The sequence below is a fragment of the Vicugna pacos genome, chromosome 5, assembly GCF_048564905.1.
Source record: "Vicugna pacos chromosome 5, VicPac4, whole genome shotgun sequence".
NCBI classification, from domain to species: Eukaryota; Metazoa; Chordata; class Mammalia; order Artiodactyla; family Camelidae; genus Vicugna; species Vicugna pacos.
The window spans coordinates 18712382-18737248 of NC_132991.1; the positions used below are offsets into that span (position 1 = coordinate 18712382).

Genomic DNA, 24867 nt, shown 5'->3' on the forward strand with positions numbered 1-24867 from the left:
AAAAAGTCTCAGCCATGAATGCTTCTCTATGATTTGGTATGGAGAAAGTGAAAGTTTCTGAATAGGGTTGAAAAAATAATCTGGGAAAGATTCCAGGAAGGAAAAGATTTCTAGAAGGCAAAGGAAAACTAAAACCTGTGTTGACAGAAAAATGCTTTTAGTAGAAAGGAAGGAACTCAGTACTACAAAAAGTTGTGCTGTGGGGAATCAAACTCCAGTGCCAAAGTAACAACTTTGATATCTCTCAGCTGCCAGAGACTATAAAATAAAATCACATAATTTAGATATCAGCATCATGTTTTGTTTTTGCTAAATTGGGTTGAAGGCTAAATTGAGAGCAACTTTAGGTATAAATTGGATTATTAGGAGAAGGAATGCCTTCTGAAATTCTGCGGAGTCCGGTAACTATCAAGTAATGGCGTTAGGAGCTGTGATGTCTATTAGGCTCAAGTAGGTACAAGAAGTGTCATTCATATATGTCATAAATCCAGAAGTGGACGGACAGGTTATAAATAATAAGTACAGTGCTCTAGGGTCAATTGAGTAGTGGCTTCAAGGGCTCCAAAGGGGTTTAAGAGTATTTTCTTCTCCATCAGCAAATGAGGTCTCTAGGGAAAGCTGGAGATATAATGCCTTAATCTTTCATGAGTTTATCTTAAACTAATGAAAACAATTGCATTGATATAGAGATAAACACCCTAGTATCTTCAATTAGCCAGACAGACATAGGGCATGCTGGTACCTCAGCAACATGTATAATCGAGAAAGGAGAAGCTGAGACTGGGAAGAACAGGGCACGAGAATACCAACCAGTCTTGAGCAGCTAGCTTCTGGAATAGCCAGGAAGTCAAGTGCCCAAAAGCCAAAGGCCATGACAGCCTCAAGGCTGAGTAACTGAGGGTCCCCATCAGTCGGGTGGAGAACAGTCTCAGGAATCCGTCTGATGTTGGCTAGAACTCTCTTCACAGCAAGCCTCTTGGCAGGAGCTAGAATCCGCAGGAAAGAGGCTCGGTGCAAGCCAAAGAGGGGGCTGGAGTCCCGTGATCTCCAGCTCAGGGTGTGTCTCCAAGTGCAGCAAGGAAAGCAGAGAGAATTCACAATCTGAATAAACATGGTGGGTAACTGAGGGGAAAAAAATCCTGCAATAAAATGTTCATGGGCTCCAATCTAAGGGTTTCCTACAGCCATGCCAATGACCAACCAGGAAGAATAGTTCTACGTTCTATCTATAGGTAGTGCTAACAAAACTGCTTTAACCTCTTGACCTGGTAAGGATCTGCTAGGGATCAGCTTGGCCCAACACAAGAAGGACATTATTGTCTCCAGCTGGGAAGAGCTGGCGACAATAAAAGTAGAGAAAAAACGGGATCATTAAGGACAAAATGTACATATCTATAGCTACATAAAATGAAATGACACTTGAGTCTCTTTCAAAGCTATCATACCTGCTAAGAGTCCAAGGAACTCTTGTCAGCAACGAATCCACTTTTAATGAATAGGGTTATACGTTCTATGCTGTGTGTTTCTAAGGACTCGCCCTGAGCAGGCCAGTGAAAAGAAACTTCTGCACATTTACTCAGGCAGATACTCGTTCAGAGTGATAACAGGAATTGTTGTTTTGATCTCAGTAAAAGTTTATGAAGCCGACTGGAGAGTCATGGAAAGAATGATCAAAGCAAGGACAAAAAATAATCTACACTTTCTTTTTCCCATAGAGCCTGAAAAATCTTTTTTTACCCACCTTTCATTATCCTTTGAAATAACTTGTAGGGAAATAAAAGCAGATGTCTGGAGAAGTCATCAAGGAAAGCCACAAATCAAAAAGAGATTTCAAACAGATATGTTTTTAATGAACTGGCTGAAGAAGGGTTGGGTTTTTTTTTTTTTTTCCCCTATTCCATCCCAACTGATCCCCAAGTGTTAGTGGCTGGGTGTTCTATCAACCAGTACTTTTCCAAATCTAAATGTGCTGTCATTTTACTTCTCTTTGGTAAGAGAAGACTTACGAAAGTGGATGAAAGTATGCTTTAGAGTGCCAAAAGAGCTTTCTTCAGAATTCAGCCCTTTTAATCCACAGGTAAAACCACCTGGACCCGAAAAACTTGAAATAATTCCTTGCTCGACCTTTATAATGTGTTATACTCTAAAGGGAAAAATATGATGGCACTTCTTAAAAGAGCTGTATTGAGTCACAGAACATTCATTCAATGGCTATTCTTTTTTTTTTTTTTTCCCTTTCTTTCCCAGAGGCCTAGTATTTAACATCAGAATTTAAAAGATTTTTGGGTACTTTGGGTACTTTTTCTTTTTAAAAGGACAGGTAATTTTTTTTTATCTTGCTAAGGGTTTTGGATAGACAGACATATTATCTCTAGATAAACAGAATTCCACCCAAAAGAGTAAAGTAATTTCTGCAACTTTCAATTCTTACTATGGCCCTAGTTCTAAATCAGCCAATGGTTTTAGTGTTAGAAGAGGTCCAAAGAGACGATCTTGCCTTATCCCCTGTATTCTAACCGCTAAGATGTAATTATGTCCATGTCCTCATTTTCTGCAGTAAGGTTCAATGCTATGCTCGGGTCTCATTGAAACTCACAGAGCATGAGAATCCAGGACGACTGCCTGTTGTGGAGGGCCTTGATCTACCACTACACCATGCTGTTTCTCTCCTGGAACAGTGGATGATTTACACCAGATTATTATAAACCAGGCCATAGACATTAACTTAGTAATTGAATTCTGTGAAATTTCCAAGCTAGATGACGATGATTCAAGAGTTATCTTCACAATAACAACTTCCTAATTAAAACAAAAGAAGGTTTTGTAGAATATTGTGGGCAGTAAAGTACATTTCTTCTTTTTAATAAAGTGGTAAATTATAATAGGAGACATTACTGGTAATTATTTTGATTCTCATACCAATGCATATAATTATAGAATTTCTACATATCATAGTGAATATAGTGTGGTCTAAGATTCTACAGTCAAGAATTGCAATCAGAGAAAGAACCAAAAAAAAAAATTGCTATATAGAAAGATGTGCTAGCACATGCTGGTGCAATATGGCAAGAGATGTGCTGTGATTCCATGTGTCCTTTGGTGGATGGATCTAGAAGGGGTGAATAAAGAAGGACGTGGGAAACCTAGGAGGGGATGTTTCAAATGGGAATGATGAGCTTTGCACTATTCTACCCTTGTTCCAGAGAATGCCATCCCTCTCCACCAAGCACAGCTCACTTAAAACCCTGGTTTTCCAAGGAAGCAGATTTCCATGCAACATGCACCAAGAAGAGGGACTATCCACGGATAGTCTCAAGAAGCTTGGGTGGTGTCTTAAGCCAGCCTTTGAGAAATCCTCATGTCCAGTGGAAAATGGGGATATGGAAAATACAGCTTACTATTAGAAATACATCTTGTTATAAAATGTTCTTACAGTAATTAAAGCAGGTATTTCCATGACATGGTTTTAACATGTTTTATGAAAGTGAAGATGTGATTCTTGACATTAACAGTGTGAACTAAGACTTGTACCTGGTGAATTAACACTCCTAACTCCAAATGCATGTGCCCATGTGTATTCTTTTCTTGTTTTAGAATAAAATCTTTTCGTTTTTATATTTCTTTTGAAAATGGAGACATCTTAAAAGCGAGATCCACAAATTTATTTTTCAGGCACTGTGGTTATGACATTTCTTAACAAATTAGTATGAATAAGTGTAAATTCTATATTGAGTTGATGACACTTTTTATTAAATGAGTTAAATAATTGATGAAATTATTTTTATTTTTTAACCAATATTTAAAAAATTTTATACTTACAGGTGAGACTGTTTCTGGACAGGATATCCAAATTTACTTGTTTATGTAAGTATTATTTTATTCACTGCTCTGTCCCTAAAAGAATGTAGGGAAGAGATCACTCATATGTGGAATCTAAAAAAACCCAAAAAACAAAAAAACATAAATACTAAACAGAAACAGACTCATAGACATAGAATACAAACTGTGGTTGCCAAGGGGGTTGGGGGGGAGGGACAGACTGGAATTTTAAAATGCAGAATAGATAAACAAGATTATACTGTATAGCACAGGGAACTATATACAAGATCTTGTGGTAGCTCACAGCGAAAAAAAATGTGACAGTGAATATATATATGTTCATGTATAACTGAAAAATTGTGCTCTACAACAGAATTTGATACAACATTGTAAAATGACTATTACTCAATAAAAAATATAAAATAATAATAATAATAATAAAAAAGAATGTAGGGAAGATTAAAAACATACAAGCCATAAGAAGCTACCTTCAGATGATTAGGTTAATTCAAGATTGTAATGTAGACTAAATAGCTGTATTTGTCAGTACAGGCTAGATTGTGCTTTAGTTAAAAAAAAGACAACCCAAAATCTTAGTAGCTTAATAAAAACAAAAATTTGTTTTCCGGTTTACTGTTATAAAGTCTGTTGTGAGTCAAGGTAGTTCTTCAGGCAGATATCCTTCATCAGGAGACTCAAGAGACTGAGGCCACCTTCACCACCTTCTTGGGGTTCTTAGAGCATATCATTTTTACTTTTCTCAAAATTATCAAAGTTATTTGAGTGAGAGCATTCTTTAAGTGTTATACGATGCTGTCAACTGTAATTTTTATTCTAAGCTATAAGTATCTATCACAGAATATTAGGATAGATTTCCCCCCCCATCTATCTTCACAATATTCATGCTTGCTACATTGCCATTTAAGTGATAGTAAAGGCGCATTTACATGATCATCCTCGGAAGGTCATACTCTCTCCACCCCACCTCTCTGCCACAAAAATGAAATTTGTTTACATTGTCATGCCTCCTTTTTTATTCCCCTTTAAAACAGTTCAGTCAAAGGACCTGAATAAGCTTTTAAAATTAGTATTAATTTCAGTTTGTTTTCCCCAAACAATCACGGTTTAAATAATTTAGAAAATGCCTTAAAATATGAAAGACAAGAATCTGAATGTAGAGACAGTATCCTTTTATTATGAGGCATACTTTTGGGTAAAATATTAAGAGTCTTATTAAATTCTAGGCATTATGCTAAATACTAAAACCAAGGTAACACACAGAGGCAGAGAGAGACCTGAGAACTGGGGATATGGGCATGGGTGCACGTGCCATTTGGACTCCGATAGAGAAGGTAGGTCCTTCTCAGGGGTGATATGCATGCTGAAGGCCAGTGAAGGAGAGAACAAACCATGTGAAGTTTGGGGGAAGGACAGTCCTGCCAGAAGGAGTATTAAGCACAAAGCACAAAAGCCATAAGGTTTGAACAAGTCCAGTTTGCTCAAGAGTCTGAAAGAAGGTCATTCTCTGGACAGAGCTATAGAAGGTGGGTTGAGAGGAGTAGGTAAGGTGTGACTCACGCAGTCGTAGTGGAGTGGAGTTCAGATGTAAGTGTGCTGAGAAGTAGCCTTTGGGGTATTTTTAGGGAGGGAGGATGATCTCACTCCCGTTTTACAAAGGCTGCTCTGTCTTGTACACAGAGAATAGTATGCAGGAGGGAGGAGTGGAAGCAGCTTGGTAGGAGGTTGGGTCCCTAGTCCAGATGGGAGCTGAAGGAGGCTTGGACCAGCAGTGAAGAAGGAAAGGAATAGACAGAATTCCACAAGGAAATTTCAAAGATGCACAAAGAGTTGGAAAAATATTTGCACCTCATATCACAAAGGGCTGTTTTTCTGCAGATCAATAAGAAGACTGGTAACCTAAAAGAAAAATGCACAAAGAATATTAACATGCAGTTTGCATGTTAAAAATGAGGAAATAAAAAATGCTTCTAAATGTATGTTAAGCTGTTGAACCTCACTCCTAATAAGATGAAAGAAAATTAAAATTACACTGAAATACTCATTTAACCAGAAGATTGGCAAAAATCAAAGAGTTTAATAGAACATAGATTTGGGGAGGGTATGAAGAAATAGGCACTCTCATACATTTCCGGTATGAATGGAAATTAGTATACTCTGTGTGATGGACAACTTGAGATGTGTATTAAAACTACAACCATATTTGTCCTTTGACCCTGAAATTCTGCTTATTGTAATTTATCCTGCAGATAAACCTTTATTCTAATCCTTGTAACGGATGCTGTCAGGCTTTGCCCACACCCTCAGACCTGCAGCCCTCAATCAATGACCTCAGATATTGGTGTACAGTTACCTCCTCTCTCTCACCCTTGAGATGGAGTAGTTGGGAGGAGTGTGTTTTTCTTCTTTCTCAGATTCCTCATTTTAACTTCCCATGAGGTTAAGCTCCAGTTACCCACGGACACACCTGGCTTAACACTGCACCGTTGGTTGTTTCCCTTTCTCTAACCATTCTCCTCTTCCTTTACTAGTCTTCCTAGCACCTCCAATTAAACCACTTACAATCCATGTTGCTTTCTGGAGGAACCTAAGTAAGAGAATCCTCAACATCCTCTCTGAATGTGCTTTCCACCTTTAGATCCCTAACAGGTGTGCTCTTGGTATCCGGGAGGTTTATGTTGTACAGACCTGCCCCTGCCTTTAGGGACTTTTAGTATCCCTCCTCCCTGGACACTGAACTTTGACAGCACTCCAGTCAGTAGTGACTGTGACAACTAAAACCTTAATCCATGAATTTCTGCATTTCCATGTGACCTTGTCTTTCCTGGAAACATGGCTTCCCGGGAGCCCTCACCAGTAGTACCAGTTCCTTTACTCATGTGCCTCATACCACTGGGCCTATCTCATTTCTTCCCACCATACTATATATGGCCATCCTTCATTGAAGGGGAGCCCCCTGAAGACTATACCTACTCCTTGAAGATTTTAGCCCCTAGCTCATCATCATTCCACCCAACACTACTCCTACAAGTATTCTTGCTGACTGTAATAGTTACCATGGCCTCAGTTCCTTGACCTTCTCGCTCCCAGTGATCTTCAGAAGAGAACCTCCAGAACTTCCCACTGAGACATCTCTCTACTGCTCTGTATCTGTGCCACATACTGCCTTCCCTTCTGTGACTATGAGCGAACTGCCCCACCCCTACCTGGACTAACATGTTCTCTAGCAACCCAACCCCATGCTCTCTTGCCTGCTCAAAGGCGTCACTCCAGGAAATCACATCTCTCCACCTGAATCACCAGTTTTCCTATTCCACTGGGTTATCACTTCCAGCATTCAAGCACAGTGCAGCCCCACCCATCTTAAAATGTTAATTCATGCACCGGGTTTTGTCCTACTTTACTGGCTGCTCTGTCATCACTGTCCTTGCTGGTTCTGCCTTATCCTCCTGACCTTTAATGGCTGGAGGGCCCCAGGGCTCAGTTCACAGTCTGTTCTCTATCCATGCTTTCTACATTGGTGATCTCATTCAGTTTCATGGCTTTAAATACCACGTGCACATGAACAACTCCAGAATTTATTTCTTCAGCCCTCTCCTCTGAATTCCAGACTCATATATGCAAATCCCTACCTGAGATCTCTATCTGGATATCTGATAAATGGTTTTAACTGGAAATGTTGAATGTCAAACTTTTTATCTCTTCCTACCCAAACGTGCCCCTTCAGTGGGATGGGAAATGGCATGACCATCCTTCCAGGTGCTCAGTCCATACTCCTAGTATCATTATTTGATTTTTCTTTTTCTCTCATGCTCCACATATACTTTGTTAGCGTTTTTTGACTCTACATTAAAATTATACACAGAATTCAATCACCACTTACACCTCTGTTGCCAACATTCTAGTCCAATCCATCGTTTTTTAAAAAATTATTACAGTCTTCTGAGTTTCCTATGTTCAGTTTTGCCCCACACAATTTAATTTCAACACAGAAATCAGAGTGACCTTTAAAGACTTAGTTAGATCACGTTAGTACTTTGATCAAAACCCTGCATTTCATTTGGAATAAAGGTGAACATCCTTACAATGGCCCACAAGACCATATAGAATCTAATCCCTCAGGCACCATGCCATGTTCCCTCTTTGAAATCTTTGAATAAACAACTGGAGAGGGGTACAGATTCAACATATATTTGAGGTTAGAACTATTAAGACCTGCCAATGAATTGGTAAGATTTTAGGGAAAGAGAGCAATCAACAATGATAAATAACTCAGTTTTTGGCCTGAGCATCTGGGTAAATAATTGTAAGTTAGCTTTCATAAGAAAGATAAAGAAAAAGTAGAATGGGCCTGATATGTATGTGTAGGATGGGGTTATAATGAATAGACAATAATTCTGTTATGTGCATTTTAGGTTTTAGGTATTTATTAGAGATCTAAGTGAAAATTATGCATATGCAGCTGGTTATACAAATCTGATAAGAGAAAACTAGATGTGATTTCATGGAACAATAGAAAACAAGATGCTTTTCCAAAAAGGACACAGTGGTAAATTTTTTTTCCTTATTTTTTATTGAAGTGTAGTTGATTTACAATGTTAGTTTCATGTATACAGCAAAGTAATTCAGTTATATATACATACATACATATATATATTTTTTTTCCAGATTCTCTTTCATTACAGCTCATACAAGAAATGGAATATAGTTCTGAAGATGTGTCATATGGTAGGTCCTTGTTGTTTATCTATTTTATATATAGTAATGTGTATCTATTAATCCCAAACTCCTAAATGTGGTAAACTATTTTTAAATTTTTTTAAAAATTTATTCATTTTGTGGGGAGGAGGTAATTAGGTTTGTTTGTTTGTTTGTTTAATGGAGGTACTAGGGATTGAACCCAGGACCTCAGGCATGCTAAGCACAAGCTCTACCACTAAGATATACCCTCCCCTCTGTGGTAAACTATTTTTCATGTTGCTAAGACTGAGTAAAATTAGGAAAGAGGATGACAATGAATTAGACAAATGCAGGTCATTGGTGACCTTGGGAAGATTGTGTCAGTGGAGATGTTGGGATGGATGAAGGAGAGGATGAGAGGAATTAAATGGAGGAGAGTTTATGCAACTGATTTGAGAGTGGGAAGATATGTTGGTTTCCTCCTGATTACATCCATTTTTGAAACATCTTTAGTGTGATGTAATTAACAAACCATAAATTTACCACTTAAAGTGTACAATTTAGTGGTATTTAATATATTCATATGGTTGTGCAGCCACCACCACTGTCTAATTATGATACATTTTCAATACCCCCAAAAGAAACCCCATATTCCTTAGCAGTCCCTTTCCATCTTCTCCACTTCACCCCCCAAACCTTCAACACCTAGCAACCACTCATCTTTCTGTACTCTATGGATTTGCCATATCTGGACATTTTGTGCACATGGAATAATATACTATGTGGTCTTTTGTGTCTAGCTTTCCCTACTGAATACATTTTCAAGACTCATTTATGTTGTAGCCTATGCCAGTACTTCAGTCTTATAATGGTTGAGTAATATTCCATTGTATGGACATACCACATTTGTTTATAATTCATATATGAGTTTTTGTATGGGCATAAGTTTTCACTTTTCTTGCTATATCTACAAGTGTAATTGCTGGGTCATATAGTAACTATATGTTTGGCAACTTTTGGAACTGCCAGACTGTTTTCCAAAGACCCTGCACCATTTTACATTCCCATCAGCAATGTACAAGAGATATGTATTTTTCCACATCCTCACCAACATTTTTATTCTAAGCATACCTCAGAGATATGGCAAGTTCAGTCCCAGACCACTGAAATAAAGCTAGTATCACAATAAAATGAGTCATATAATTTTTTCAGTTTTCCAGTGCAGATAAAAGTTATGTTTACACTATAGTGTTGTCAATTACATGTACAATAGCATTATGTCTTAAAAAATATACATACCTTAATTAAAAATTTTTTTTGCTAAAAAATGCTAACCTTCTCTGAGCCTTCAGTGAGTTATACTAATAACATCAAAGATCAATAATCACAGATGATCATAAATAATAATAATGAAAAACTTTAAAATATTGTGAGAATTATCAAAATGTGACAGAGACACCAAGTGAAAAAATGCTGTTGGAAAAATGGCACTGACTTGCTCTACAGTGTTGCCACAAACCTTCAATTTGTGAAAAATGCAATTACCTGCAAAGCATAATAAAGCAAAATGAAATAAAAGGAGGTATGCCTGTATCTGACTTTTTGATTGGAGCCATGCTGGTGGGTGTGGAGTGATATCTCATTGCAGTTGCGATTTGTATTTCCCAGATGACTAATAATGTCAAATATCTTTTCATGTGCTTACTGGTCATTTGCATATCTTTGAAGAAATGCCTATTCAAATCCTTTGTCCATTTATAGGTTGAGTTATTTGTCTTTTCATTTTTGAGTTGTAACACTTCTTTATATATTCTGTATACAAATTCCTTATCAGATATATAATTTGCAAATTATTTTCTCCCATTACTTTGGTTGTCTTTTTTACTTTCTTGATTGTGTCCTTTAAAACACAAGTTTTTGATTTTGATGAAGTCAAATATGTCTAGATTTTCTTTGGTTGTTTGTCCTTTTGGTGTCATAGCTAAGAAATTGTTGCCTAATCCAAGATCATGAAAGATTATAATCATGTTTTTACTTTTAACTGTTTTATACTTGTAGCTCTTAAATTTTACCTTTGATCTATTTTAATTTTTGTATATGTTATGTGACTACATATGTTATTGTTACAATTCTTTACCTTATCTCATTCTTAATTTTCTTCTGTCTGAATGTCTTCTGAATGTCTTGTAACACGTCTTACAGCGTTTGCTGCTAATGGATTCTTCCAGCTTTTTTATGTCTGAAAATATCTTTCCTTCAACATTGTTTCTGAAAGATATTTTAGCAGGACATATAATTCTAGCCTGACAAGTTTTGTCCTTTTACTACTTTAAAGATGTTGCTCCATTGTGTTCTCACTTGGATTGTTTCCAACAAGAAAAATCTCAAGTCACTCTTTATTGCTCCGTATGTGACACATCTCTTATCTCTAGATAAGGTTCTTCCTCCTTATCAACATTTTTTGGACAATTTAAAAAAACTATCCACTTTATATATATAATTATCTATATATATTATATATTACTATATATAATATATATTATTTTATATTTAGTTACTTACATTATATATAATATGTATTATATATAAATAATTTTCAAGTATTTACTTCTTGCTTTGGCAAAAAATGAAAAATATAGGAGTGCTGACTAATTCTTCTTTAGGAGAAAAGTATTGTATGTACAGCTACAAAGAGTTATGGTTCCTCCTTTACATACAAAGAAAAGTATTAATTAAAAAGTGCTTTACTGACTAAAACAGGGCTAAGAGCTGCAAGTATTTATTCACACTGTACATTAGGACCCAAGAAACCTGTGACATAACCTTTTGGTACTCATCTCTAGGAAATGCACAATCTTCAGTTAGACTGACTTCTCCCTGCAGACCTTGATGTAATTTTCTTCATGTTTCTTGTGATTAAGTTTCATTGATCTTTTTGGATTTGTGGGTTTATAGTTTTTATTAAGTTTGGGGACATGTTTTCTCAAATATTTTTTTGTCCATACCTTCTATTTTCCTGTGGGGACTCTACCCATACACCAGGCTGCTTGAAGTCACCCCACCACTCACCAATTCTCTGTTCTCTCCATGTTTCATTTTGTTTCCATTGCTATGCCTTTGAATTCACTAATCTTATCTCCTGCTGTATCTAATTTGCTGTTAATCCTATCCAGTGTATTTTTCATTTTGAAGATTGTACTTTTCATCTCTAGAAATATGACTGGGATCTTCTTTTTAAATCTCTCCTTAACTTTTTGAATATGTAGAATATTAGTCACACTAACTTTTAATATTCTCTATTAATGATATCATCTGTGTCAATTTGGGGTCAGTTTTGACTTATTGGTTATTCTCCTCATTATGGTTGTATTTTCCTATTTCTTTGCATGCCTAGTAGTCTTTGATAGCATGCATGCTTTGTGGATTTTATTTTGTTGGGTGCTGGATACTCTTGAAATCTCAATAGATTTTCTGGAGCTTTGTTTAGGAATGATGATAAGTTACTTGGAAACAGTTTGGTCCCTTCAGATTTTGCTTTTTTGGTTTGTTTGACAGGTTGGGAGCAGTTCTTAGTCTAGGGCTAATTATTCCCCACTAATGAGGCAGGACCTTCTTGAATAATCTACCCTGTGCCTTATGAATTATGAGTTTTTCCAGCCTGGCTAGTGCGAACAGGCACTCTTCCTGGCCATGTGTGTGCTCTAGACATGATTGCCTCTACTGCTTGCTTCCAGAGGATTCTTTATTGAGCCTGATGTAGTTTCCTCAGCAGCATGTGCTGATCAAGACCCTGCTGAATATTTGACAGGGGTCCCTCTGCAGACTGCCAGTGTTCTCTCTGCGCAGGTCCCTCCCCTTTGTCACTCATCCAATTAACTCTCACTGTTTTGATCTCCCTGGACTCTTTCCTCTGTCTCTTCAATTGTCTTGCCTGGGCTCCTTTTCCATATGTAATGGCCTGAAAACTCCCTCAAGTGAATACACTGGGGTAAGAGTTGGTCTCATCTCTTATGTTTCCCTTCTTTCAAGAATCACTGTCATTCATTGCCTGATATCCAGTGCCTTGAAAATCATCGTTTCACATATTTTGTCTGTTTTGATTTTGTTTTGGTTGTTACAGGTGGGAGGGTAAATCCAGTCCCTGTAATTCCATCTTGGCCATATAGCTTTTCTTAATCAGAGGAAGGAATCTGAAATGGCCCATCATCAAGGTCTTCCCTTCCTTATTTATGATGAGAATGGGAAATTTGGCTCAGGTAATTTCTATAAATATTTACACAGTTTTTTGTTTCTAAGATCTTAAAAAACAGATGAGGCAAACACTGATACTTCAAGTGGATTCCTTCTCCAGAAACAAGAGAATACCACTTGGGAATTTTCATTTGTAGTGTGGGATACTAGCCTAAGCTTTGTTCTGGCAGAGTTTGTGGATCCAAATGTGTACATAGAGGTCTGTTAGGTGCAAAGTTGCAGACCAGAAGTAATATGTGATAAACTGGGGAAATGGTGGTAAATGTAGAGGTAAAGCTGGTCCAAAGTCATTCAAATTCAATAGTATGACAACAAATAAGAGGGCCCTAACTTTCTGGCCCAGCTTAATGGCACTGTCTATATCCTAAACCTACACTACCTACCTCAATCATAAGATTGTTTTTATTGAAATACTCTATGAAAAAAAAATCTTTAAGAGCAATATATAGTATTAATTATAGTAGTAATATTATTGATGTTGAAAAGTCCTTCAAAGGGGGCCTATAGTCCCCACCTCCCAAAGAAGATTAACCAGGATAATGCAAAATCATAGATGAGGAAATGAATCTAATTCTCTTGAATCAGTAAGTATCCTTGTTACCAGTCCTGGAGATGTTGTGTGACCACAAAGCTTAGCAATATATACATGTTAAGGACAGTGCAGCTTTTCTATTTTCCCAGCAAAAGTAGCCTTTTCACTGCAACCTGTTCCTCCTGTTTTACAATCTGCTTTGGTCAATATTTTCTTAAGCTAGTAAGAAAGCTAACTGACACAGGCTGGAGATGGGAAACTGGTTTTAGAAATCTGTTGACAATAGAAGCTAGAAGAGACATGTTTGGAGACCTGAAATCAATATTTTTAAAAGAATAATTTCTCGATGTTAAGTAGCTATGATTTGGTTCCAGTATCCTAGAAACCCAATGGCAAATAAGAATACCATGTTAGGAATCATAGTAATACAAAAAATTCTGACCATGACCTAGCAGTGATGCTCACAAAATCCCAGCTCTTGCTGCTACTCAAGGTAGTCCATATAAGGACAGACCCAGAAGATCTGAATCATATTCTGACTGAAATATATGTTTCTACTCACATTCGTTTTGAGTTTCTTTGCCTTAAAGGACATCAAAAGATATCAACGTATGATAGCTTTAAAATATTAGTGTGTTTTTTTTTAATACTAGTACAAATAACAAAAGGTATTAATCGTATGAAGAAAGCCCATCTTGGTTAGGCTGTCCAGCCACAAAATTCAGCAGGAAGATTAGGCTCTCCAGCGTAAATACGAAAGACACATGACTGCTGTGACAATAACCACTGACTTTCACATCAGGGTTTATGGGTTTCTAAACAGGTTATGTTTCACAACGGAATTGCATTTTTAAGAGTCCTTTTCCAAAATCTTTTTTGAAAGCCAAGCTCCTTTATTTTTTTTTTAATAGCTTTAATTAAAAAAAGGTGACACTTTTCCAAGTAGGTTTGGTTAGATCAGTGGTTCTCAACCTGGGGTGTTTTTTTTTTCCCTCCTCCTTCCTTTCTCCTGGGGAATTTTGGCACTGTTTAGAGACGTTTTGGTTGTCAAAACTGAGGAGGAAGATGCTACTGGCATCTAGCAGATAGAGGCGGGGATTCCACTAAACATTTTACAATGTACACAGCAGCCTCCTACATACAACAAAGAACTATCCAGCCCCAAATGTCAATAGAACTGAGATTGAGAAATTCCATGTTAGATGAAGGCTGTGTGATGCTATTCAACTTCAGTGTACATTCCAACTGAGAAATACCTTTGTGCTAGCTTTTAAAATTACATTTGTTTCAAGAAAAAATAACTAATCTTATTTACTGTTTTAAAATAATGTCTTACCTTTTATCATTTACGAAGTCCTTGCATATGTTTTAATCCCATTTTCTCTTCATAGCTCTGATGAAGAAGTCTTCTTTTCCCCTGTTTTACTACCGAGAGCACCGTTGTACAGGAAGAGGCTAAGGGATTCAAGCAAAGTCACACAAATTCAAATTCTGTATGGAAACTCTAATGCCCTTTTTGCTATCCTACAGCTGTGCCACTCTTGTTAAGAACACTATATAAAAAGGGATTTAAAAATTAAAGCAAATTGTTGTGCATCTGTGGGGATATGACTCCAGAAGACAGATGTCATATGCTGTAAGGATGGAGAGTGGGAGAGGACTGGGCGTGGGTTGGGAATTATCGGAGGGGAGAAGCAAGTATGGGAGGTAAGGAGCAAAAAGAAAATGACTTTAGCCAAGCCATATGGAGGAGCATAGATGGATCCCTAAGTTTAAAATGATTACTTCTCTGTGAAAATCATTCCTGCCCCTGTAAACAGGACAAGGCCCTTCTGAAAACATAAAATGGACAAATGTGTGGAGTCTAACCAGAAAAACAGAAACCACACTCATTACTTGGAACAGAGGATTTGACACAAGTAATCCATTGCACAGATGATGGAAAAAAACAGAGAAGAATCCAGGGATTAGCAACCACAGGAAACCGTTACACTTTAAAACAGGCGGGAAGGAAGAGGTGGTCTTGCCAGGGCTGATTCCGTGGTAGGCTTGTCCAGCAGCAAGAGTTGGAGCCTGGGAGAAAACATAGTTGCTGCAGGGGAGGGTGCTCAGGCAGAAAAAGAGGGGGGAATAAGACACTGGCTTCTCTCTCCTCCCTCCCTCCAGGACCCTGACAGTGCCTCCTATTGGCCTAATCCGGCAGGAGGCCAGTTGACTCGGGAGCCTGGGAAACAGCCTGCAGGAGCTGGCGGAGATGTGGAGCAGAGAAAGGAAAGGACAAGGGATGGACTGGAAGGTAAACGAGTTCAGAACCACAGCACATCCTTTAGGCATTATGCCAACGGAAGGACACCACGAATTAGTGCAAAGCATCACGGGAATGTTCCGGGACCTAAATCAAATTTTCCTTCAAGCCAAGGAAAACATATCTTAAGTCTATCCTGGACCAAACAAATAAATAAAAGTCAAACTCAGAAAAGAAAAGGAATTTGACAAATGAAGCACAATAACACTTTGTATAAATATTCAGACCTTTTATGGTTAAGTGATTACAATAAAAAATGGAACAAAAGAAAGAAAACAGCTCTAACAAGTGTTCAGAGAGGAAGCTGGGGCTTGGTCACACCTGTTTTGCACACAGTTGGCTCCACATTCACAATAGAAACAAATTCTTGCTGAGCTCTTGACAACATGAAAATAAAAACATTCATCACCTGACCTCCCAAAATTGTAGACTGTAGCAGAACACGACTTTTAAAAGCCTAGCCTAATTTTCTTTCTGGAGGAAATGAAATTGAGGAAGGAAACTAAAGAGGCAATAATATATTGCTGCAGGCTCTCCCTCTGAACTGGTTCGTTGTGTGCATTGAATATGCATAATTCCATTTTAAGAAGTATACTGAAATTATAGAATCAATAGTATAAAACCCAGAAATCCTGGAAAGTAAAAGCCAAACAAACTTCTAATGGCTATTTTAGCAAATAATGGTTAATATTTAGAAGAGATGTAATCTGGGGTAGCTGCCGGGGACATTTTGGTTTCTTGTCTGTAAGCTCAATCGGCAATAATGAGTAATCAGGAAAACCTCCCGAGAAGTGTAGCAGTGAGGCTGCGTGTTAACAGAGGCATAAATAGCGGCTCCTCTGGGGAAGGAGACGCTCAAAACAGAGAAATGTGAGCAGGTAAAAATGGAAAGTGTGATTTCTGGTAGGGGTTTTTTTTTTTCTTTTAACCCAGCCCCGTGCTGGTGGGTGTGGCCTTTGGAATGGCTGGGAACCAGGGTGGGCTTTATTTATTTATTAATTATTATTATTATTTTAATGGAGGTACACGGGGATTGAACCCAGGACATCGTGCAGCCTGCTCTTTACCACTGAGCTATATCCCACCCCCTCCCTGGTAGCTATTCTGCTTCAGACACAAGTGGGCTTCACTCATCAGTCCTAGCAGACAGGGTAAGACTGACTGAAGCATCCAAAATGCAGTCCAGGACCTGCCTGGTAGGGCAAGGCGGTGGGGTCAGGGACGCCAGAGAGCTGGATCCAGCTGGAGGCTTCCAAGGGTCCAGTATGGAACAGCATCGTATCTCCAGGGTCAAGCAAGCAAATGTCATAGTTGAAAGATGCAGTCTCAGGAGGCGAGGGGGCTTTAAGACAATACCGTGGGGCCCTCAGTGGTGGAAGGAGCACTGTGAAAGGCAGGCTAGGGGTCAGGCGGTGATGCTGTGAAATCCCCAACTGGCCAGCTGGCTTTGGGAATAAGGGGTGTGGCATGTGTGAGCAGCCTGGGTAAAAGGTGAGTTACCAACGCAGGGATCAAACAGAGAAGTCCGGTTCTTAAAAACTAAGGAGGAGAAAGATTTAAGTGATGATGTGGTTCGCAGGGAGAAATCTTGAGACAGAGGCAAGTGTGGAAGTGCTTACCTCCCTCCCTCCCAGAGCCATTTTTTTAATCCTTTTAAGGCTCAGGTTCTCACTATAGGCACAGCTCCCAGGGCCCCATAAGCTTTCCAGGTTTTATCAAATTGAGGGCTGGAAAAGAAAACATCTTGGCTCTAAAATACAAAGAAAACTGAAAACTGAAACTAATAAATATTTCAAAAGGAAAATTAAATAAATCGCTTTCACTTTGCATAACAAAACATATTTTTCATGTGAGATATGGCTATGTGGCTACACTTTTTCAGTGTTTGATAGGACGTGGGATGAGGCCTCTAAGAGGCCTATATAATCTGGGATTTATATAGCCCTTGAGTTGGCCCTTCTCCAGCCTGGCATAGTTCAGGCAGAGAAGGTCGAGGATGCTAAAACTTCGGCAAGGATGGACGGGCAGGAAGGGGAAGGCAAAAAACCAAATCACCTAGGCCAGAAATGTGGGGGAGGAGTGGGAAGAGAGGCTTGGGGGCAGGGTGTCGGGACAGTCGCAGAGGTTAGGCTTGACCGAATGCCGAGAGGTGCAGGCGCTGTGTCCCCAGAGATGGTTCAGTCTGGTTTCTAATTTTGGAAATGGCCATACCAGGATTTCCAATCCTGGCAGGCAGGCTGGCAGTGAAGGGCTCTGAATAGCAGAGGGAACCATCTGGAAGCAGGTGGCCACTCAGTGCTGTGTAGGGGTGTGAATGCAGATTTGGCAACAGCTAGACAGCAGAGCTTAGTTTCCAAAGCAGGGAGGCAGCAGAAGCGAGGGGAGAAACTGGGGAACTCAGTCCTGAGGCTGCAGAGTAGGGGAAAAGCGGCAAATCAGGGAACACTGAGGCACAGAGGTTCCAAGGCTCCCGGGTTCACCTTGTGTCTGATTGGCTACAGGGCAGTCCCAGGAACACCGCAGAAGCTCACCCGAGGCGCCCTCTAGGACTTCTGGATTGCTGGTCTCGGAGCAGGGCCCAATTCCATATGCCTCCCCTTGGAGGGGGAGTGCCTGGTCTGAGTGAAACAGGAGCCTATCCTAGATTATGGAGGCAGGGCTCCTTCATGTGTCCAGAGAAAATGGCCACGGAGCTGCCATTTTCTTGAGGCAGGGTCAAAGGGCACTGGAGTGAAGTGACCCCAACTTTCTGGAAGAAGGCTAGTGAGGCAGAGAGCCACCAGGTGGGCGTTGCAGGGGCAGATGCTTAAATAAACTCCTCTAGCCAGAATTTGCCCTGATAGGCTTTAGGGTGTGTCTCTTTGGGAGGGGACCAAAGACCCTGACCTGGAGACATTGTGATGACTGAGCAGAGATAAAAGAGGAGGAGACAGAGCAGCTGCATCTCTAGAGCCATTTGGGGCTGCTGCAGAGGCTGGTGACCCTGGCTGGAGAGCACAGTGGAGAGCTCCAGGCTTCCCCCAGGACTATCGCCAGGGTCCAGAATCAACCGCAACTTCTCAGGTTACCTGGGAATCAGAGAAGAGGCAGGGCCAGGGCACCAGCAGAGGAGAGAGCTTAGCTGGCCAAGCTGAAGAAAGGAGAGGTCATCAGGGACTACTAGATCATGGCAGCAGCGACCACCTGGATCCTGGCACAGTAAAAAAATTTCCAGCAACTGTAAGTAACCTTGGATGAGCGTTCTCAGGGCACGCCTGGAGACATGCTGTAGGGGCTTTGGACAATCTGGTAGAAGAGATCATTTTTGTTGTTTTCCTCTTATTACATTGTGAATAGAGGACTTGCAAGTAGGGTGACCAAGATTTTTCCAAGGTGATATATTGTGTAGGTAGAAGTACTGTTATTTCTCATTCATTGGGCATTACTGATCCAGTATCTAGGAATTATTGATGGTTTAAGAGCCTCAAAAGTGTTTTAAACTTGATTAATATTTAATTAAACATCTAGAAAATGTAACAGTATGCTGACTAGTGAAGTGCAACTCAACCCTTACTCTTCACATGGTGATAGAAGAACAACAAAAATCATCTCTCCTATAGTAGACCTGACAGATTATCCAAAGGACCAAAGTATTAAATACATGAATGCATTTGAAACAAGGGGGCATCTAGAAATATTTGATAAAATGTGGCTGGGAACATGAAAATAAGGGTGTCAATGAAGGACTTAAAAGACATAAGACCCTGTTTCTCAGAGTTCTGAGTGGGTCTTGTTCTCAGTTTTCTGGGAGTGATTTTTGAATGATAAGCACATCAAACTTACTGGCCCTTTTTTTTTCGCTATAGGCATCACTACACAACAGTTGTAGGTATAATGCTAGAGGTCTGAAGTTTTTAGATCCTTAAAAAGTATTATATAATGCAGAAGTACTGCAAAACTAGGACTTCATATGCAAGATGTAAAAGATGAAAAGCCAAAGACAGAAAGAAATGGAGACATGGAAAGAGAAAATGAAATTACCTGTAATTTACAGGTTATTGAAAAAGGGTGTTAGTATTTTCTTCCAGATAAAAGGCCTAATGGAACAGTGAAAAATAATTAGCAGATGAATTGTTCTTTTCTTTCCACCTAAATTCCAAACACTAAATGTTATTTTAAGTGTTTGATCACAAATGTTGACTTGTGGGAAGGCCTGGGTTTGGTTCCCTTGAAGAAAATTTAAGATAGGAGGGTATAATGATTAGAAAATTATGGGGAAGCCAGCTCATTAGGATCGAAGGACTTGGTGGACCACATTAACAAGGGTAGGGCTATGAGCAAAACGTCCAGGGAAGCTCAGAGAGCACATAATTTAGTCTTCATCAAGTATAACCATGTTTGCTAACAAGCACATTATTACTTTTTTGATCTCTAAACAGAAGATAATAATGGATTGTCTGCCACTATATGCTTTAGGTTTGACAATCAGAATTGGAAAATGATAGTACAAAACAGGTATGGAAGGCAGTGGCAAGTCCATTGTGCCATGAAATTGGAGGAACCATGATGTTTAATTTAGAAAAGAGGAATAAGATGCTGCAGTCACTAAATTATCAAACTAGGTGCTTGGTTGAGTCAAGGGGTGAGTCAAGAAGATCCAAAATCTGATTCTCATCTGTGTGCATTAAGCTCAGAGAATGGCTATTCTGATCTTTACTAACTGCCAACATATTACTACAATAAGTAGTAGAACTTTCAAGTCAGCCACATCCATTGAGCAATTTGAATGGTCTCCTATAGAAACCAGTGGCAATGAGCAGCTAAAGGAATATCATACAGTTTCTTGGCGTCTAAGGAGCTGAATGGTCATAACGGCTAATACCTTGAGCAAAGCAAACCTGATAGATGACTGGAAGCACAGTGTGTATCACACTAACACCAGTGATACAGCTGTTACTTATTTCTCTATTTTTTAAAGTCACTTACAGCAGCAATAAACTAAAACCTATTGTAAGAGTCTAGTTTTCCAGTATGTATCCAGCAAGTAGGAAATCAAGTCAGGAAAGGAAGTTCTTTAGGGGACAGGTAATATAGCATCCAACTTTAATCCAAGTTTATTGACCATGGAGCCATCTTTTACTTTGCCAAAAGGTCACATTTTTGTTAGCATTATTTACAAGCCATATTTACTCTTACTATTTATTATTATTTTATCAGTGGATAAAGTCACTGAATACTGCAAGGAAAATGATGATATATTCTGTCACTGCAAAGAGATCAAGCCTAGGGGAAAGACTATGAGAATACCCTGAAGAGCAATCTGATATCCTTGTGGTGGAAGCTTATTGAACCAATCCCCAACTAGAACTCAGTCAAGTGTCAAGAGTCACCAAGTACCACTCATTTCTTAACTCCCAATTGGCAATCTACTTGAAGGGTTTATTGTAATTTGATTCCTTGTGCATATTACATTTATTAGTGACTAACAATGGTTGATTAGTAAAAGGGTGTGAGTGATAAGGGGTTGACACAGCCAAAAGGTATGGGCAAAATTTACATGTATCTTTCACTGTTTCTATCACATAGCATGAGTGACCCACAATAAGTACAGCAAATAATTTTAACTGGTTTTGGTTCATATTTGGAGAACATGAAATTCTGCACTAATATTTCCTCTTCCCATAGTCCCCAATACAGCAATGCTCACTTCCACTTGTTTTTTAACTCTTGGCCTAAGGCAAGTTTGAACTCTTGATTACACTGATCTTTGAAAATCTGGCTGGCGCTGGTTGTGTTCCACGCACGTTTTTTGTGTTAAATACGCGAGTAAGACTGCCAAAGTAGTGCTGTAATCACCTTTCTCTGAACTCTGTGAGGCAGTCCTCTCATCTCTTAGGACATCTGCTTAGATATAGCACTATGTGCCAATTTCCAGTCTCGGGATGCCGCTGGCTCTTCCGTGCTTCACAAGCATCCTCAGCCGCCCCTCGGCGGACCCCTCCTCTCCTAAGCCTGAGATTTCTCCTCCAAACGAAAGCCCTACCACCGCGGCCCTTCATTGGTCTACCAGAGTGTCGTCTTTATTTCTCTTTGGAGACGGTATACGGCTGTTTTTGTTTCACAGTTCATATAGTTCCGGGCTCACGAGGGGCTCAGTAGAAGTTGTACCTTGGCTTCCTAGCCTGGTACAGCCCTAAGGAAACCGTGCGCAGAAAGAAAGACTTGCCGCCCCTCGCACCCTGCGTGGATCGATCAGACCAGTTCGGAGGCGTGATCAGTGGGCTTTTTAAGAAAGGAGAGTTTTATGCTGAGTCGAAGGACCAAATACCTCGCCATGTCCCCACAAGTGAGGTTTGGTCCGGGCTGCGGAAACCCCGGCTGGAAGCCCACGGCCCGACGCAAACGGCGGCCGCTACCTTCAAAACCCCGCGGCGGATCCGGCCCGGCCCGGAAGTGCCCGGCGCGGGAGGGAGGGAGGAAGCGCCTCGCGAGCCGCCGCCGCCGCGCGCACGCGCCCTCGCGGGCTGGGCTGGGGCTGGAGTCGCAACTCGGAAGCCGGAGCCCGGCGGGCCCGGGGCGGGGGGGGAGGGTTGCGCGGGGGCGGGAGCGGCGGAGGCGGCCGCCCCTGGCGGCGGGTTTGTTTATCCCGGGGAAGAAGTTTAGGAGCGGGAGATAGGGAAGGAGGGCGGGCCGGGGAGGAGGGATGCGGTTCGGCGGAGGCGGCCGCCACAGGGACTCGCCGCCATCACCTCAGCCGGAGAGGAGCCGCCGCCGGGACTGCCCGCCGCCGCCCCGCGCGTCCGGGTAAGTGCCCCTCCCCCTCCGGGGTCCCGGCCGCAGCCTTGGCCGCCTGCCCCGCGCTCTTCCCCGGGACTCACCTGCACTGGAGCTCAGTGGCCTCCCTCTCCCCCATCTCGGCGCCCCCATCCCTCCTAGTCCCGGACCCCCTCTCCTGAGGCGTGCCTTGCGCTCCCGCCCCTCAACCCCACCTCCGCCCCCTGGACCTCCCTAACCTCGCAAGTCTGTACCTCCCCTTGGGAACCACCCCCCGCCTTGATTTCCCAGCTTCCGTCGGCCGGGATTCCCCCGACTTCCCCCCACCAGTCTTGCCCCCTTTTCCTGTCTCCCACCTTTATACCTGTAGACCTCCAAGCCCTCCGCTTTCTGCCTGGTCTGTTCGTCCCACCCTGAGTACTTCCCACAGCGAGAAACTGCCTCCCACCCCCGCGTTCACGTCCGTACCTCCTTGTCCCAAACATGTACCCTGCAAACTATCCCTGTGAGCCCATTTTAGGGTGAGTTCTCAGGTCTCCAGCCAGACCACTCGGTACCTCCACCCCATTGCAGTGGCTGTGCCTTCTACCTCCCTACCAACAAGCACACACTGCTCTCTCGTGAATTCTCTCTCACGTGCACCAGGTACCTCCGGCTAACTCTGCGGTTTAGGGTCCAAGTCCTGACTTTGCCCCTTTCTACTCCTTTCTGCTATCCTTTCCCCTCACTTCTCTTGAATCTGTGCATTTGTGTACTGAATCACAAAAAGGGAAGAGGGTAGGATTTTCTCCCTCAAAGCAGTAGATTAGCAGAAATAGGATTCACCTGCTTATTCCAACTTTTGGCTTCTTTCTTTGTGAATAGTGTCATACCTTTGAGGCTTCTGAAGCTTTGTCTGTATTTGAATACTCCTGGGCCTAGATTGATTATAATGCTCATCTTTCCAATTTTTCCTTATAGCCGAATCTCCTGTTTCGTAGACTGAAAACTTAAGTAATAAAATTTTCATACCTTGGAAAATTACATCTCTCCTGCCATCATGGGAAAGGTGGACTATTTCGAATTATCATCCTATTTATTCTTGAGAGAAATGGTGCCTAGTGGTTAAGAGCTCAGGCTCTAGCTGAACTGTCAGGATCTAAACCCCTGCCTTTTCATTTACCAGCTCTGGCCTTGGGCAAGTTATTTAATCTCTCTATGCTTCAGAATTATTTCGGCTGTAAAATGGGGATAGTGATGAACATCATAAGATGGTGGTGATAATTGCATAACTTAATGCAGGTAAAATACAATAGTGCCTGGCACGTGGTAAGAGTTCTGTAAAGGCTTTCTATCATCGTCTCCTAGCTTGGCTTGGTTTGGAAGGTGGGAATGGAAAGCTGTCTTGTTGCCTTTTTTTTTTTTTTATTTAACACCCTTTTTGATGTAGCTATGATTCATATTTTGTTACTATATAAATTAATTCCTTCTAGTGTGAAAAGTACAGAGTTTTAGCTCCCTTTTTGCAAGTAAGTTACCGGGCTACAAGCAGGTCAGTCCCATTTTCAGGTACCTGTTTGGAAATTTTTAAATTTTGTCCTTGTTTGGAGAATAACTGAAGTTGAATTTATAGAGCAGAATTTATCATTGTGAAAAATGACGATTTTACCAATAAGAATTTTATTGCTGCAATTAAACACTCAAAACTGGTCGATCCTTCACACTTACTTACTTTATGTTGAATTGCTATTCAGGATAGAGCTGTGGCTTAATTCAGAAGACCGGTGGTTTTCCTCTCTTGTTAACATGTTTTCTTTATCATGCCTTGATGTTTCCCAAATTTTACTCCCTCTTTAAAACCCTGACAATTATTTGTCATACTTGCTTACCTCCTGTGCATTATTATTTTCTTGATACTTTTTTTTAAACAACTCATTAAGTTGTTCAAATAGGCACTGTTAACTTCAGAGTTGTTATAAATAGTAAAAGTTTGAAATCACAATTTGCTGTCCTAATTAATGTAAAAATATGTGCATCTGGAACTATCAGAATAAAGAAGTTTGCCTGTGTAGCTTCACATTTGTTTTGTGTCACCAATGGAATGTACTTTAAGCCTTGGGTGACACTACCTTTGCCTGTGCTGTTCCCTGGCCTAGAATAACCTTTGCTCTTTCCCCTACATATCCAAATTCTACCTGTCTTCCATCTCTTGCTGCTTCCACCTCTGGCATTTCCACTGCCAGCATTGGTTTCTGTTCCTTGGCTTTCCTGCTGTCTGTATTCTGTATTTTTGGTTTTGAATAATGCAGTGTCCCAGTTTAAGAAAAATGACTCCTGTGAAATCATACTTTTAAAGTTTATAGGAGCTTTCAAGGAGTGGAATAAAATTGACAGTTAGTATCTACTTTATGTTGAGCAGTATGCCTTTGGTTTTGTAAATATTCATCCTTTCCAAAAATATTTAATGAGCATCTACTTCATGGAAGTCACTGGGGATACATAAGAGCACCCTTCTCAACCAGGGGTCCAG

The 24867-nt window shown here is 40.5% G+C and overlaps 1 protein-coding gene and 1 long non-coding RNA gene across 10 annotated transcripts in view; both read left to right on the forward strand.

Moving 5' to 3' along the window:
- LOC140696348 (uncharacterized) overlaps window positions 1-15788 on the forward strand; it is a 314939-nt gene extending 299151 nt beyond the window's left edge. For 3 of the 5 annotated variants that reach the window (XR_012072547.1, XR_012072543.1, XR_012072546.1), the window contains exons 10-13: window positions 3822-3864; window positions 8506-8565; window positions 14692-14793; window positions 15467-15788. This is a non-coding gene — a long non-coding RNA (uncharacterized lncRNA). Of the gene's footprint in view, window positions 1-3821; window positions 3865-8252; window positions 8387-8505; window positions 8566-14691; window positions 14937-15466 lie in introns of all 5 variants that reach the window. The other 2 variants (XR_012072544.1, XR_012072545.1) reach the window with 2 other exon arrangements.
- A 2780-nt stretch (window positions 15789-18568) lies between these two features.
- SPOPL (speckle type BTB/POZ protein like) overlaps window positions 18569-24867 on the forward strand; it is a 60847-nt gene continuing 54548 nt past the window's right edge. For 3 of the 5 annotated variants that reach the window (XM_015244018.3, XM_006196132.4, XM_031678602.2), the window contains exon 1: window positions 22201-22388. The gene's annotated coding sequence lies outside the window, so the exon portion shown is untranslated. Of the gene's footprint in view, window positions 18825-22200; window positions 22389-24867 lie in introns of those variants that run through there. The other 2 variants (XM_072960907.1, XM_072960908.1) reach the window with 1 other exon arrangement.